This window comes from Salmo salar, chromosome 12, assembly GCF_965601325.2.
Source record: "Salmo salar chromosome 12, fSalSal1, whole genome shotgun sequence".
Classification (NCBI taxonomy): Eukaryota; Metazoa; Chordata; class Actinopteri; order Salmoniformes; family Salmonidae; genus Salmo; species Salmo salar.
Window position 1 is genome coordinate 78888687 of NC_138302.1, and position 15769 is coordinate 78904455.

At 46.3% G+C, this 15769-nt stretch overlaps 1 protein-coding gene across 3 annotated transcripts in view; it reads left to right on the top strand.

Moving 5' to 3' along the window:
- Window positions 1-15769, top strand: part of LOC106565854 (protein tyrosine phosphatase receptor type G) — a 337880-nt gene that overhangs the window by 128753 nt on the left and 193358 nt on the right. The window lies entirely within an intron of this gene.

The window sequence follows — 15769 nt, forward strand, 5'->3', positions numbered from 1 at the left end:
AACAACCACTTTACAATAGTGCATCTAAATCTTTTAAGGGGGGGGGGGGGGGGGTTTAGAAGGATTACTTTATCCTATCCTAGGTATTCCTTAAAGAGGTGGGGTTTCAGGTGTCTCCGGAAGGTGGTGATTGACTCCGCTGTCCTGGCGTCGTGAGGGAGCTTGTTCCACCATTGGGGTGCCAGAGCAGCGAACAGTTTTGACTGGGCTGAGCGGGAACTGTGCTTCCCCAGAGGTAGGGAGGCGAGCAGGCCAGAGGTGGATGAACGCAGTGCCCTTGTTTGAGTGTAGGGCCTGATCAGAGCCTGAAGGTACGGAGGTGCCGTTCCCCTCACAGCTCCGTAGGCAAGCACCATGGTCTTGTAGCGGATGCGAGCTTCGACTGGAAGCCAGTGGAGAGAGCGGAGGAGCGGGGTGACGTGAGAGAACTTGGGAAGGTTGAACACCAGACGGGCTGCGGCGTTCTGGATGAGTTGGAGGGGTTTAATGGCACAGGCAGGGAGCCCAGCCAACAACGAGTTGCAGTAATCCAGACGGGAGATGACAAGTGCCTGGATTAGGACCTGCGCCGCTTCCTGTGTGAGGCAGGGTCGTACTCTGCGAATGTTGTAAAGCATGAACCTACAGGATCGGGTCACCGCCTTGATGTTAGTGGAGAACGACAGGGTGTTGTCCAGGGTCACGCCGAGGCTCTTAGCACTCTGGGAGGAGGACACAAGGGAGTTGTCAACCGTGATGGCGAGATCATGGAACGGGCAGTCCTTCCCCGGGAGGAAGAGCAGCTCCGTCTTGCCGAGGTTCAGCTTGAGGTGGTGATCCGTCATCCACACTGATATGTCTGCCAGACATGCAGAGATGCGATTCGCCACCTGGTTGTCAGAAGGGGGAAAGGAGAAGATTAATTGTGTGTCATCTGCATAGCAATGATATGAGAGACCATGTGAGGATATGACAGAGCCAAGTGACTTGGTGTATAGCGAGAATAGGAGTGGGCCTAGAACAGAGCCCTGGGGGACACCAGTGGTGAGAGCACGTGGTGCGGAGACAGATTCTCGCCACGCCACCTGGTAGGAGCGACCTGTCAGGTAGGACGCAATCCAAGCGTGGGCCGCGCTGGAGATGCCCAGCTCGGAGAGGGTGGAGAGGAGGATCTGATGGTTCACGGTATCAAAGGCAGCAGATAGGTCTAGAAGGATGAAAAGCAGAGGAGAGAGAGTTAGCTTTAGCAGTGCGGAGAGCCTCCGTGACACAGAGAAGAGCAGTCTCAGTTGAATGCCCAGTCTTGAAACCTGACTGATTAGGATCAAGAAGGTCATTCTGAGAGAGATAGCAAGAGAGCTGGCCAAGGACGGCACGTTCAAGAGTTTTGGAGAGAAAGGAAAGAAGGGATACTGCTCTGTAGTTGTTGACATCGGAGGGATCGAGTGTAGGTTTTTTCAGAAGGGGTGCAACTCTCGCTCTCTTGAAGACGGAAGGGACGTAGCCAGCGGTCAAGGATGAGTTGATGAGCGAGGTGAGGTAGGGGAGAAGGTCTCCGGAAATGGTCTGGAGAAGAGAGGAGGGGATAGGGTCAAGTGGGCAGGTTGTTGGGCGGCCGGCCATCACAAGACGCGAGATTTCATCTGGAGAGAGAGGGGAGAAAGAGGTCAAAGCACAGGGTAGGGCAGTGTGAGCAGGACCAGCGGTGTCGTTTGACTTAGCAAACGAGGATTGGATGTCGTCAACCTTCTTTTCAAAATGGTTGACGAAGTCATCCGCAGAGAGGGAGGGGGGGGGGGGGGGGGGAGGAGGATTCAGGAGGGAGGAGAAGGTAGCAAAGAGCTTCCTAGGGTTAGAGGCAGATGCTTGGAGTTTAGAGTGGTAGAAAGTGGCTTTAGCAGCAGAGACAGAAGAGGAAAATGTAGAGAGGAGGGAGTGAAAGGATGCCAGGTCCGCAGGGAGGCGAGTTTTCCTCCATTTCCGCTCGGCTGCCCGGAGCCCTGTTCTGTGAGCTCGCAGTGAGTCGTCGAGCCACAGAGCAGGAGGGGAGGACCGAGCCGGCCTGGAGGATAGGGGACAGAGGAAATCAAAGGATGCAGAGAGGGAGGAGAGGAGGGTTGAGGAGGCAGAATCAGGAGATAGGTTGGAGAAGGTTTGAGCAGAGGGAAGAGATGATAGGATGGAAGAGGAGAGAGTAGCGGGAGAGAGAGAGCGAAGGTTGGGACGGCGCAATACCATCCGAGTAGGGGCAGAGTGAGAAGTGTTGGATGAGAGCGAGAGGGAAAAGGATACAAGGTAGTGGTCGGAGACTTGGAGGGGAGTTGCAATGAGATTAGTGGAAGAACAGCATCTAGTAAAGATGAGGTCAAGCGTATTGCCTGCCTTGTGAGTAGGGGGGGAAGGTGAGAGGGTGAGGTCGAAAGAGGAGAGGAGTGGAAAGAAGGAGGCAGAGAGGAATGAGTCGAAGGTAGACGTGGGGAGGTTAAAGTCACCCAGAACTGTGAGAGGTGAGCCATCCTCAGGAAAGGAACTTATCAAGGCGTCAAGCTCATTGATGAACTCTCCAAGGGAACCTGGAGGGCGATAAATGATAAGGATGTTAAGCTTGAAAGGGCTGGTAACTGTGACAGCATGGAATTCAAATGAGGAGATAGACAGATGGGTCAGGGGAGAAAGAGAGAATGTCCACTTGGGAGAGATGAGGATTCCAGTGCCACCACCCCGCTGGCTCGATGCTCTAGGGGTATGCGAGAACACGTAGTCAGACGAGGAGAGAGCAGTAGGAGTAGCAGTGTTATCTGTGGTAATCCATGTTTCCGTCAGCGCCAGGAAGTCTAGGGACTGGAGGGTAGCATAGGCTGAGATGAACTCAGCCTTGTTGGCCGCAGACCGGCAGTTCCAGAGGCTGCCGGAGACCTGGAACTCCACGTGGGTCGTGCGCGCTGGGACCACCAGGTTAGAGTGGCAGCGGCCACGCGGTGTGGAGCGTTTGTATGGCCTTTGCAGAGGGGAGAGAATAGGGATTGACAGACACATAGTAGACAAGCTACAGAAGAGGCTACGCTAATGCAAAGGAGATTGGACTGACAAGTGGACCACACGTCTCGAATGTTCAGAAAGTTAAGCTTACGTTGCAAAACTCTTATTGACTAAAATGATACAGTACTGCTGGCTGGTGGAGTAGGCTAGCTAGCAGTGGCTGCGTTGTTGACTTTGAACGTGTAGCTGGCTAGGTAACCTCGATGGTTTCAGTACTACACCTTGTCATGATACAAAGCAACTTTGTAGCTAGGTAGCTAACATAACACTAATCAAGACGTTCCTAGTATGTATTTATATTTGGTTTCACATTCGTCTCCAGGGATCATAAGGGAAAATCTGTCACGCCCTGACCTTAGAGAGCCTTTTTATTTCTCTATTTGGTTAGGTCAGGGTGTGATTTGGGTGGGCATTCTAGTTTTTCTATTTCTTTGTTTGCCGGGTATGGTTCCCAATCAGAGGCAGCTGTCTATCGTTGTCTCTGATTGGTGATCATACTTAGGCAGCCTTTTTCCCACCTTAGTTTGTGGGATCTTGTTTTTGGTACTGTGCTGTATGCCCTACTGAACGTTATGTTTTCATTTGTATTTGTTTTGTTTCGGTGTTCCTTTAATAAATTGAAATGTACGCCTACCACGCTGCATCCTTCCATCGACGCGCGTAACAAAATCATCTAAAACAATTGCTATGTGTATTTAAAATCCCCTTCTCCCAACGAATTTACCTAGCTCTTATCAATAGCTTTTATCCATTTATAAATTACAGTGCTGTTATTTCTATCAACAAAAAGTAGATGCATTTTTCAGTTGGAACCGGCGGGTTCGCGTGACCTTATTCATGGTTTCCTCACGTGTAAAGGTTGGTGGAATAATTAGGGAATTAAGTCAAGGTCAGAATATGGCTTATCTGTGGACACACCTCCACCACACACACCTTCATTTATTTGATAAACACCCAGAATGAATAGTGGGTGAATAGCATGGTCAGAATACGCATAGAGAGAAAAATGCATAAAAAGGGAATAAAGTTCCATTTACACACACTTAACTTGGGTCAGAATCAGGCCCTTAATGCACAACAAAACAATAACACACAGTAGCACATACATGGACATGTTCACTCAATACATCCCTGAATACAAGCTGTACATTTCTACACAGTATTCTGTAGAGCTCGAGGCTGTTTACATCTTGTTATTATGTCTTACGATCTCTTTCCTTTCTGTTTTTCTCTGGTCACTGTCCTATAAATACTACTATAAATACTACTACCAGGGATAACATGAGGATAGGGGTGTGAAGAGGTGACATGAGGATAGGGGAGTGAAGAGGTGACATGAGGATAGGGGAGTGAAGAGGTGACATGAGGATAGGGGAGTGAAAAGGTGACATGAGGATAGGGGAGTGAAGAGGTGACATGAGGATAGGGGAGTGAAGAGGTGACATGAGGATAGGGGAGTGAAGAGGTGACACGAGGATAGGGGAGTGAAGAGGTGACATGAGGATAGGGGAGTGAAGGGGAAAGAGGTGAAATTAAATTAGTAGAAAAAAGATAGGAAAGAAAGGAATGGGCAGAGAGAGAGGAGAGAGATAGCTGTGGTGGTAAGGTGACTTGGGGAGATGGGAATAAAGGGGAGAAAGGAGAGATGAGGTGAGGAGAGGAGAGAAAAGGACAGGGATAGGAGGGGAAAGGAATAGAGAGGAGAAGAGAGGGGGATATTTTAGCATGCCTTTCACTTGGGTCAGCAAATAGACTGACAAATTAATTAAGATAATGACCCATATTAAAAGTAAAGTCCTCAGCCTAGTCGTGTGTGTGTGTGTGTGTGTGTGTGTGAGTGTGTGTGTGTGAGTGAGTGTGTGTGTGTGAGTGTGTGTGTGTGTGTGTGTGTGTGTGTGTGTGTGTGTGTGTGTGTGTGTGTGTGTGTGTGTGTGTGTGTGTGTGTGTGTGTGTGTGTGTGTGTGTGTGTGTGCGTGCTAGTGCATGTGTGTGTGTCTTTTTTTCCCTCTTTCTAGGACTTTTATTAGGTGAGCAGGGGAAAGTATTGATTTCAGAAAAGGGCATAAAAGAGGCTTCTCAGTCTTTGAACAGCAGAGTCAAAGAGCAATGAGGAAAGAGATGAAAACGATGACATTTACTCAGTAATGTGCTCCGGAGCTCAGGACATCCGAGTGGAAGTAACATTATGGATTCTGTCTTTCTCTGAATTTCACTTTCACAATCTGCCGGGATGTTGGGCTTTTGGTTGACTCACACACACACACACACACACACACACACACACACACACACACACACACACACACACACACACACACACACACACACACACACACACACACACACACACACACACGCACACACACACACACACATACACAAACACCTTCCTTCATTACCTCGCTTACAGACTAATTTACTCACTACCTAACATTACATTGTCCCTACTGGGCATTGGTTTGGGCTGTGCTGGTAGTGGAGGGTTGGTAGGTCTAGCATGCGACAGGCCTGGGACAGGGCTGAGGTCTGGGTGGAGCAGCCGGCTTGGCTACAACAAGCAAGTAGAGAGTGGAGCACCAAAATCACATCTGGCCTAATTGTTGTTTTTGCCTGGAAGCTAAAAGCCTGCTCTCTGGCCCTCCTGTGGCCCCCACTGCCCTCTCATCAGCCTCCATCTGAGGGGCACCAGAGATGGACACACACACACTCACGTATGCACGCATGTACGCACACACTCATACACACACACACACACACACACACACACACACATATCAAGGCTGCTGAATAATTGAGGGAGAGGCAGAGTTAGTCAGCCGTTAAATGGCCTAGGTTCTAAATAAACAGGTTGATCGTTACAGGTCAGAGGTCACACAGGCTCTGGAGAGGAGATGCTGTCACATAAGAAGTGAAAGCTCAGAGTCTTAGTGGAAACAGTCAGTTTAGTTCCTATCAAAACCGTGAGGCATTTCCTTTTCCAAATAATGACTACAAACACATCTCTGGATAATATTTCACGAGCTGATGTAATGTTGTAGTGCTGAAATAAGCATGAGGCCATTTTTGGGGCGTCTGTAAACTGACTTATCTGAGAGGTTTATGATCAAGCTGAAAATAAACACAATATTCAGCCTCTTCACCAACCCAGCCCCACCACTACACCCTTCTCTCACCATATCTATCTTTTTCTCTCCTGCTGCCTTTCTCTCTCTGCCTTTCTCTCTCTCTCTGCCTTTCTCTCTCTCTCTGTCTCTCTCTCTCTGCCTCACTCTCCTTTCCCTCTCTCCCCCACAAGTCTGTATTTTTAAGGGGTTGTAATCGATCGGTGCTCTGGCTCTGGAGAGATAATCTGTTTGTCAAAGCTCTGAATGGGTGTGCTTGCATCATAGGGGTAGGGGGGCATTGTCTACCTGATCTCCCAGCATCAGCTATCAGTCACCAGAGGCGTGTGCTGGAGGTCAATTCAGACTGTCCCTGTGGGAGTCCATGGAGCGGATAGGGGAGCGGAGCGGCAAGGGGAGCGTGTCCCTCCCCAGGTGTCTGTTGTTGGTCCCATGTGGCTCAGTTGGTAGAGCATGTCGCTTGCAATGCCAGGCTTGTGGGTTCGATTCACTACTGTAAGTCACTCTGGATAAGACCATCTGCTAAATTACTAAAGATGTAAATGTAAAATGTTGGGTTAGAGCCCAGCCAAGCTACCAGAGGACAAACCTGACAGGAAATACTGACTATTCCCTCACTATTTGACAACAAGATCAATATAGTGTTAATATATTTTCATTTACTTACTATGTCTTCCCATGTAAATAAAATAAATGGTGAGAGACAGACAGAGCATTTGAACCTATCTCACCTCTGGCATCATCATCACGGCTGTGGGAGTAGCCACCTGCTGTTAGCCTGTATGGATGTGCTGTTAGCCTATATGGATGTGCTGAGTGCTGTTAGCCTGTATGGATATTCTGAGTGCTGTTAGCCTGTATGGATGTGCTGTTAGCCTGTATGGATGTGCTGACTGCTGTTAGGCTGTATCGATGTGCTGAGTGCTGTTAGCCTGTATGGATGTGCTGAGTGCTGTTAGCCTGTATTGATGTGCTGAGTGCTGTTTGCCTGTATGGATGTGCTGAGGGCTGTTTGCCTGTATGGATGTGCTGTTAGCCTATATGGATGTGCTGAGTGCTGTAGCCTGTATGGATGTGCTGAGTGCTGTTAGCCTGTATGGATGTGCTGAGTGCTGTTAGCCTGTATGGATGTGCTGAGTGCTGTTAGCCTGTATGGATGTGCTGAGTGCTGTTAGCCTGTATGGATGTGCTGTGTGCTGTTAGCCTGTATGGATGTGCTGAGTGCTGTTTGCCTGTATGGATGTGCTGAGTACTGTTAGCCTGTATGGATGTGCTGTTAGCCTATATGGATGTGCTGAGTGCTGTTAGCCTGTATGGATATTCTGAGTGCTGTTAGCCTGTATGGATGTGCTGTTAGCCTGTATGGATGTGCTGACTGCTGTTAGGCTGTATCGATGTGCTGAGTGCTGTTAGCCTGTATCGATGTGCTGAGTGCTGTTAGCCTGTATGGATGTGCTGAGTGCTGTTAGTCTGTATGGATGTGCTGAGTGCTGTTTGCCTGTATGGATGTGCTGAGGGCTGTTAGCCTGTATGGATATTCTGAGTGCTGTTAGCCTGTATGGATATTCTGAGTGCTGTTAGCCTGTATGGATGTGCTGTTAGCCTATATGGATGTGCTGAGTGCTGTAGCCTGTATGGATGTTCTGAGTGCTGTTAGCCTGTATTGATGTGCTGAGTGCTGTTAGCCTGTATGGATGTGCTGAGTGCTGTTTGCCTGTATGGATGTGCTGAGTACTGTTAACCTTTATGGATGTGCTGTTAGCCTGTATGAATGTGCTGTTAGGTATGAATGTGCTGTTAGCCTGTATGGATATTCTGAGTGCTGTTAGCCTGTATGGATATTGTGAGTGCCTGTAGCCTGTATGGATGTGCTGAGTGCTGTTAGCCTGTATGGATGTGCTGAGTGCTGTTAGCCTGTATGGATGTGCTGAGTGCTGTTAGCCTGTATGGATGTGCTGAGTGCTGTTAGCCTGTATGGATGTGCTGTTATCCTGTATGAAAGTGCTGTTAGGTATGAATGTGCTGTTAGCCTGTATGGATGTGCTGTTAGGTATGAATGTGCTGTTAGCCTGTATGGATATTCTGAGTGCTGTTAGCCTGTATGGATATTCTGAGTGCTGTTAGCCTGTATGGATGTGCTGAGTGTTGTTAGCCTGTATGGATGTGCTGAGTGATGTTAGCCTGTATGGATGTGCTGAGTGCTGTTAGCCTGTATGGATGTGCTGAGTGCTGTTAGCCTGTATGGATGTGCTGAGTGCTGTTAGCCTGTATGGATGTGCTGAGTGTTGTTAGCCTGTATGGATGTGCTGAGTGCTGTTAGCCTGTATGGATGTGCTGAGTGCTGTTAGCCTGTATGGATGTTCTGAGTGCTGTTAGCCTATATGGATGTGCTGAGTGTTGTTAGCCTGTATGGATGTGCTGAGTGCTGTTAGCCTGTATGGATGTGCTGAGTGCTGTTAGCCTGTATGGATATTCTGAGTGCTGTTAGCCTGTATGGATGTGCTGTTAGCCTATATGGATGTGCTGAGTGCTGTTAGCCTGTATGGATATTCTGAGTGCTGTTAGCCTGTATCGGTGTGCTGAGTGCTGTTAGCCTGTATCGATGTGCTGAGTGCTGTTAGCCTGTATGGATGTGCTGAGTGCTGTTAGCCTGTATGGATGTGCTGAGTGCTGTTTGCCTGTATGGATGTGCTGAGGGCTGTTAGCCTGTATGGATATTCTGAGTGCTGTTAGCCTGTATGGTTTTGCTGAGTGCTGTTAGCCTGTATGGATGTGCTGAGTGCTGTTAGCCTGTATGGATGTGCTGAGTGCTGTTTGCCTGTATGGATGTGCTGAGTGCTGTTAGCCTGTATGGATGTGCTGAGTGCTGTTAGCCTGTATCGATGTGCTGAGTGCTGTTAGCCTGTATGGATGTGCTGAGTGCTGTTAGCCTGTATGGATGTGCTGAGTGCTGTTTGCCTGTATGGATGTGCTGAGGGCTGTTAGCCTGTATGGATATTCTGAGTGCTGTTAGCCTGTATGGTTTTGCTGAGTGCTGTTAGCCTGTATGGATGTGCTGAGTGCTGTTAGCCTGTATGGATGTGCTGAGTGCTGTTTGCCTGTATGGATGTGCTGAGTGCTGTTAGCCTGTATGGATGTGCTGTTAGCCTGTATGAATGTGCTGTTAGGTATGAATGTGCTGTTAGCCTGTATGGATGTGCTGTTAGGTATGAATGTGCTGTTAGCCTGTATGGATATTCTGAGTGCTGTTAGCCTGTATGGATGTGCTGAGTGCTGTTAGCCTGTATGGATGTGCTGTTAGCCTGTATGAATGTGCTGTTAGGTATGAATGTGCTGTTAGCCTGTATGGATGTGCTGTTAGGTATGAATGTGCTGTTAGCCTGTATGGATATTCTGAGTGCTGTTAGCCTGTATGGATGTGCTGAGTGCTGTTAGCCTGTATGGATGTGCTGAGTGCTGTTAGCCTGTATGGATATTCTGAGTGCTGTTAGCCTGTATGGATATTCTGAGTGCTGTTAGCCTGTATGGATGTGCTGTTAGCCTATATGGATGTGCTGAGTGCTGTTAGCCTGTATGGATATTCTGAGTGCTGTTAGCCTGTATGGATGTGCTGAGTGTTGTTAGCCTGTATGGATGTGCTGAATGCTGTTAGCCTGTATGGATGTGCTGAGTGCTGTTAGCCTGTATGGATGTGCTGAGTGCTGTTAGGCTGCATGGTTGTCCCTCAGCAGCAGGGGAGAACAAATGACAGACCAGATGACAGAGCAGGTGACAGGCCAGGTGTGCGGGGTCTGGGAGCCCCAGGGGGGAGGGAGGTGAACGTGGAGGCGGCCTCTGGAAGCTCTGCCGACTGATCTGTCTCTTCTCCAGAGTTCCTGTTCCACTGATCCATACATATCACTTTCAAGCCCTCTGTGTGTGTGTGTGTGTGTGTGTGTGTGTGTGTGTGTGTGTGTGTGTGTGTGTGTGTGTGTGTGTGTGTGTGTGTGCCCTCTTGATAGGACTGTATTTCCCTTTCTTATTATTGTTTTCTCTTTTTTTCCCCATGTTGTCCGGTCCTGCTGTTCACCTTTCTCACAACAGTTAATAATCTTTATTTTTTCCTTTTTGAGTATTTGTGATAAAGCTTCAATATAGGCTAGTGTGTGTGTGTGTGTGTGTTTGTCTCAGCAGCCAAGCTTTGATGGGATGAGAGGAGCTTTTAGGATGTATGTGGTTGTCTGCTGAAAGCCTCAGAGAGATGTCTGCTTGCCTTGTAGGTGTGTGTACCTGCTTCAGACAGCGACAGGGAGCGAGATGCAGTTTGTGTGTGAGAGAGGAGAAACAGCATGGGAGGACAACACTGTTGTGGGTTGTTCATGGCTCTGTTATCCGGGCTAAGTGAATGAGAGAGGAGCGGGTTGACAGCAGGTGTGTATGGCTTGATGAATGACCAATATGAGTGGCAGTGACAGCCCAGGTGAACAGGCAGGGGATGTGCTCTCTGTGGATACCTTCTAACAGCTGACCAAGTGCATCATGGAATACTTCCTGTGTCTCTTTCCCTCTGTAGTGAGGAGAGGCATTTATTTTTCGCTTGTAAAGACACTCCCTCCCTCCCTCCACTGCATTAGAACACCTGTGGTTTTGTGTTTTGGATGGGCTCTGCTGGGGGATGGAGTCACTATTAGAGGAACACAGAGAACATTCCCCCTGATTGTAATTGATGACATCCCACGGAGATGCTAATTAAAACATTATTTCATTATAGAATTCTGGAAAATAACACTGAGAACATGGATTCAAAAAAGTGTTTCTGGGAAGAAGTGTACCTTTGGGTAGAGAAGGAGGAGAGCTGAAATGCTCTGGCTGCATTCCAGTGGTGTTTACATATCCTCCTTTTCATGTCCCCTTCCCTTCATATTGATCTCAAAGAACATGATGAGTATTTCAATACGGCTGCAACCTCAGCACTAGCTAAACAGCGAATTGCTTTCACCTATCAATTTTTTCCACATCAATGGTAATTGAGGAAAGGGGCTGTGTCCTAACATTCTACCATTACTTCCTCCCTTCATCTACTCCTCTCCAGTCCTGTCTGATTGGAGGAGATCTGACCACAGGATGGGTCATCAGCCAATTATACCCCTGCCTGCCTGCCCATCTATCTATCTGCTGTCTCTCCTTCTTCCCCTGCCTCTTAGCCCTCTACCTCTCATTCCTAATCAGAGCACACATTCTCTTCCTCTCCTTCTCTCCAGCTGTACCTTCCAGCCATGTATCGTCTCTTTCTACACCTCCCTCTATCATTCTCTACATATCACACACTCTCCATCCCTCTCCTGCTCCTCTTTCTCCTTTTCTCCTTTTTTTTCAATCTCATTTTTATTCAATATCTTATTCTCTCTTTCATTCCCACTTATGGGCTCTCTTTCTCTCTGTCATTCTCTTTCTCTCGCTCTCTCTATCTCTGTTTATTTCTATCTCTCTGTCTCTCTCCTCTCTTCTCTCTCTCATTCTCTGTCTCTTTGTTTCTATCTCTCTCTCTGTCTCTCTCTGTCTCTCTTTCTCGCTCTCTCTTTCTCCGTTTCTGTCTCTCCCCATGTAACCTGTGAAAATGTAAGCTGTGAAGATATAGCTGTGTGGCTGCCTCGCTCTCTCAAACACAGCTCTACATTCAAATGCTAATGAAACAGGCCAATTATGGCTCAGTGTGTGGTTGTGTCTGTGTTTGCAGGAGCATTTTCAAAGGCACATTGTGTTGAGAGAGAACCGAGTTATCCAACGCCATTCCCATAGGTGCTGCGGCGGAAAGATAAATAAGGCCTGGCACACAAAAGCAGAAATAAATCATAATATTTGAGCACTGACCCATATTTGTTCATGTGGGGCTCATGGCAGCCTCCATTACTGCTTTTGTAAGTGGTTGGGAGGGAAATGGGCCTGTATGGCTGGATGCATCAACCCAATGTGGGTTTAACATAAACTAGCGACAGTGGAGTTGTCTGTGTCAGTGGTTTTGGAGACATCGTTGATATTAAACGATTGCCCTTGGATAGGGGTTTAATGTGGCATTTTAGCATGGTTTTGTAGCACTAGCGTTGGCTGGGAGATAGGAGGTGTGTGTCTTCTGCTTTGGTTAACTCTGTACTTCCTCTCAAGCAGTATATTTGTATTTATTATGGATTTATTGTATTTATTATGGATACTCTTCCTGGAGTCCAGCAAAAAAAAAGCAGTTTAAACAGTTTAAAAAAATTACAATACATTTACAGATTTCACAACACACTGTGTGCCCTCAGGCCCCTACTCCACCACTACATATCTACAGTACAAAATCCATGTGTACTTGTGTATGTTATTGTGTGTGTGTATGCATGTGTCTGTGCCTCTGTTTGTGTTGCTTCACAGTCCCGCTGTTCAATAAGGTGTATTTTTTATCTGTTTTTAAAATCGAATTTTACTGCTTGCATCAGTTACTTGATGTGGAATAGAGTTCCATATAGTCATGGCTCTGTGTAGCACTGTGCGCCTCCCATAGTCTGTTCTGGACTTGGGGACTGTGAAGTGTGGTTCCCTCTGAGGTCCTCTTGCACATAGAGCTTGGCCAGGAGGAGTGGTGGAAACCGGCTGTCCCTGGGAGTGCTCTCTGGCCCTGACTGTGATTTATGGTAGTTGGGAGGTACACCCTTCCTCCCTCCCGCTCCCTTCCTCACCCCCTCCCTCCCTCCTCATGATGGATAGCTGTGATGTCACAACATGTCCAGACCCTAGCCTTTCTCAGCAGAGGGCCAAGTCACCACCTGCCGTTTGTCACCATCCACTTACCCTAACCGACCCCAGGCACCCAGAGTCACCCAGAGCCTGCCCCTCGCTAACGCAGCTGACCCTAAATTTTAGCCCAGGTATCTTACACACTATCTCTCCAGTCCTATATACCTCACAGCACATGATGCTAGGGTAGCCACCAACCACTGTGGGTCAATAGCAAACTCCACATTATGACAAATAAGCATCCATTAAACATCTAATAGATATGAATTAGAGCAAGCACCCGATTTGACCAAAACAACTTCCACATCATTGGAATTAATTGGAATTGAATAAAAGCATCAAACATAGTGTGTTTGTCCTTGTAGTCTTTACTCCTCACACCTCCTCAGGAGATGTGAAAGTGGAACTGATAGTGTTTTAACTACTTGACAGGGAGTAAACATCAGACAATCATAATATCAGTAAAAAATATCAAACTCCTAGTTTTTGCTACAAAACCAACTTTATAAGAGGTTTTAAAAATAAATTATATTTTACTCAAAATTCCATGATTCAAAATTCAAAATTGTTGGCAGAATAGGTGGAGTTCAATGCATGATTAATATAATTCACCAATACATTTCATGGTTGTCCAACAAATATTACTCTCAGGTTGTAAATTACAGCTGGCCTGGTGCATTGTTTGCTTCCTCCAGCCATTCGGGATGCACTGTTTCAGTTTCAATTACTTAATATTTTGGACAAAAAACGGACTGGGAATGTCAATACAATCAAACTAGCAAGGGCAATGATCACAAGTTGGCTAATAGGCTAGCTTATCTGTTTATGTAGCTATTTATTTAGCAAGATAAAAACACAGAGCCTAATGTTAGCTAGCATGCTGCTGGGAGGATGTTGTCATTGGACGTGTGGGTGATTGGCTGACTTTTTCTCCCCATATCGTTTTTCTGTGGCTACATCTAGAGATGCTGTTCTTATTTGGTTAGCTAGAAAGAAATGTGAATCAATTTGCTAGCTGGCTATGCTGAACATTAACGACTGTTATCCACAGTTAGCATATCTCTTAGTTGTCAGTTAAATGTATTTGGCATCAATCAAATGGGCGGGCAGGCAAGTACCCATTCAATTGTCAAAACATGGGTTAGGACAAGCATGCATTGGCAGGCAAGCTGCAGAAGGGTGAGCAGGCTACTATTGCCTATTTGTTTATTAATGCAATTTTGATGACTTACTACAAACTGAAAAAGTTTGACATGGTTTATCTACTGATTTTAGCTCATCTAGCTAACATTATTAGTTGTTGATGTGCATAGGCAACTGAGGGAGAGAGAGCCTAGCTTTTCATAGTTGTTTGATCAATAGGACTGTAAAGTTCCCAAATGCAAGAGGACTCCTGTGGTATTTACATATTTGCATGAATCCATTCAGGTGTATTTTGTGGCTTTTGGTAAATACTTTAATTTTTTTTAAATTACAATACAAAACATACACATACAAACAGCAACATGCAGTTGAAGTCGGAAGTTTACATACGCCTTAGCCGAATACATTTAAAATCAGTTTTTCACAATTCCTGACATTTAATCCTAGTAACAATTCCCTGTCTTAGGTCAGTTAGGATCACCACTTTATTTTAAGAATGTGAAGTGTCAGAATAATAGTAGAGAGAATGATTTATTTCAGCTTTTATTTCTTTCATCACATTCCAAGTGGTTCAGAAGTTTACATACACTCAATTAGTATTTGGTAGCATTGCCTTTAAATTGTTTAACTTGGGTCAAACATTTTGGGTAGCCTTCCACAAGCTTCCCACAATAAGTTGGGTGAATTTTGGCCCATTCCTCCTGAGTCAGGTTTGTAGGCCTCCATGCTCGCACACGCTTTTTCAGTTCTGCCCACACATTTTCTATAGGATTGGGGTCAGGGCTTTGTGATGGCCACTCCAATACCTTGACTTTGTTGTCCTTAGGCCGTTTTGCCACAACTTTGAAAGTATGCGTGGGGTCATTGTCCATTTTGTCTTCCTCCAGCATCTTCACAAGGTCCTTTGCTGTTGTTCTGGGATTGATTTGCACTTTTCGCACCAAAGTACGTTCATCTCTAGGTGACAGAACGCCTCTCCTTCCTGAGCGGTATGACGGCTGCGTGGTCCCATGATGTTTATACTTGCGTACTATTGTTTGTACAGATGAATGTGGTACCTTCAGGCATTTGGAAATTGCTCCCAAGGATGAACCAGACTTGTGGAGGTCTACAATAATTCTTTTTTAAATGCAAATCAATTTATAACATTTTTGACATGCGTTTTCTGGATTTTTTGGTTGTTATTCTGTCTCTCACTGTTCAAATAAACCTACCATTAAAATTATAGACTGATCCTTTCTTTGTCGGTGGGCAAACGTACAAAATCAGCAGGGGATCAAATACTTTTTTCCCCCACTGTAAATAATGATTTTTAATTGAAATAATAATTGTGTCCTTCAAGCTTTGCTTTCGTCAAAGAATCCTCCATTTACAGCAATTTACAGCCTTGCTGACCTTTGGCATTCTAGTTGTCAATTTGTTGACAAATTGCTTCCTGAAGCACATCCCACAAGTTGGATTGGCTTGATGGGCTCTTCTTATTTTCCATATGGTCTATCTGCTCCCACAACAGCTCAATAGGGTTGAGAACTGGTGACTGTGCTGGTCACTCCATTATAGACAGAATACCAGCTGACTGCTTCATCCCTAAGTAGTTCTTACATAGTTTGGAGCTGTGCTTTGGGTCATTGTCTTGTTGTAGGAGGAAATTGGCTCCAATTAAGCACCGTCCACAGGGTATGGCATGGCGTTGCTAGCCTTCCTTCTTCAAGATCCATTTTACCCTATACAAA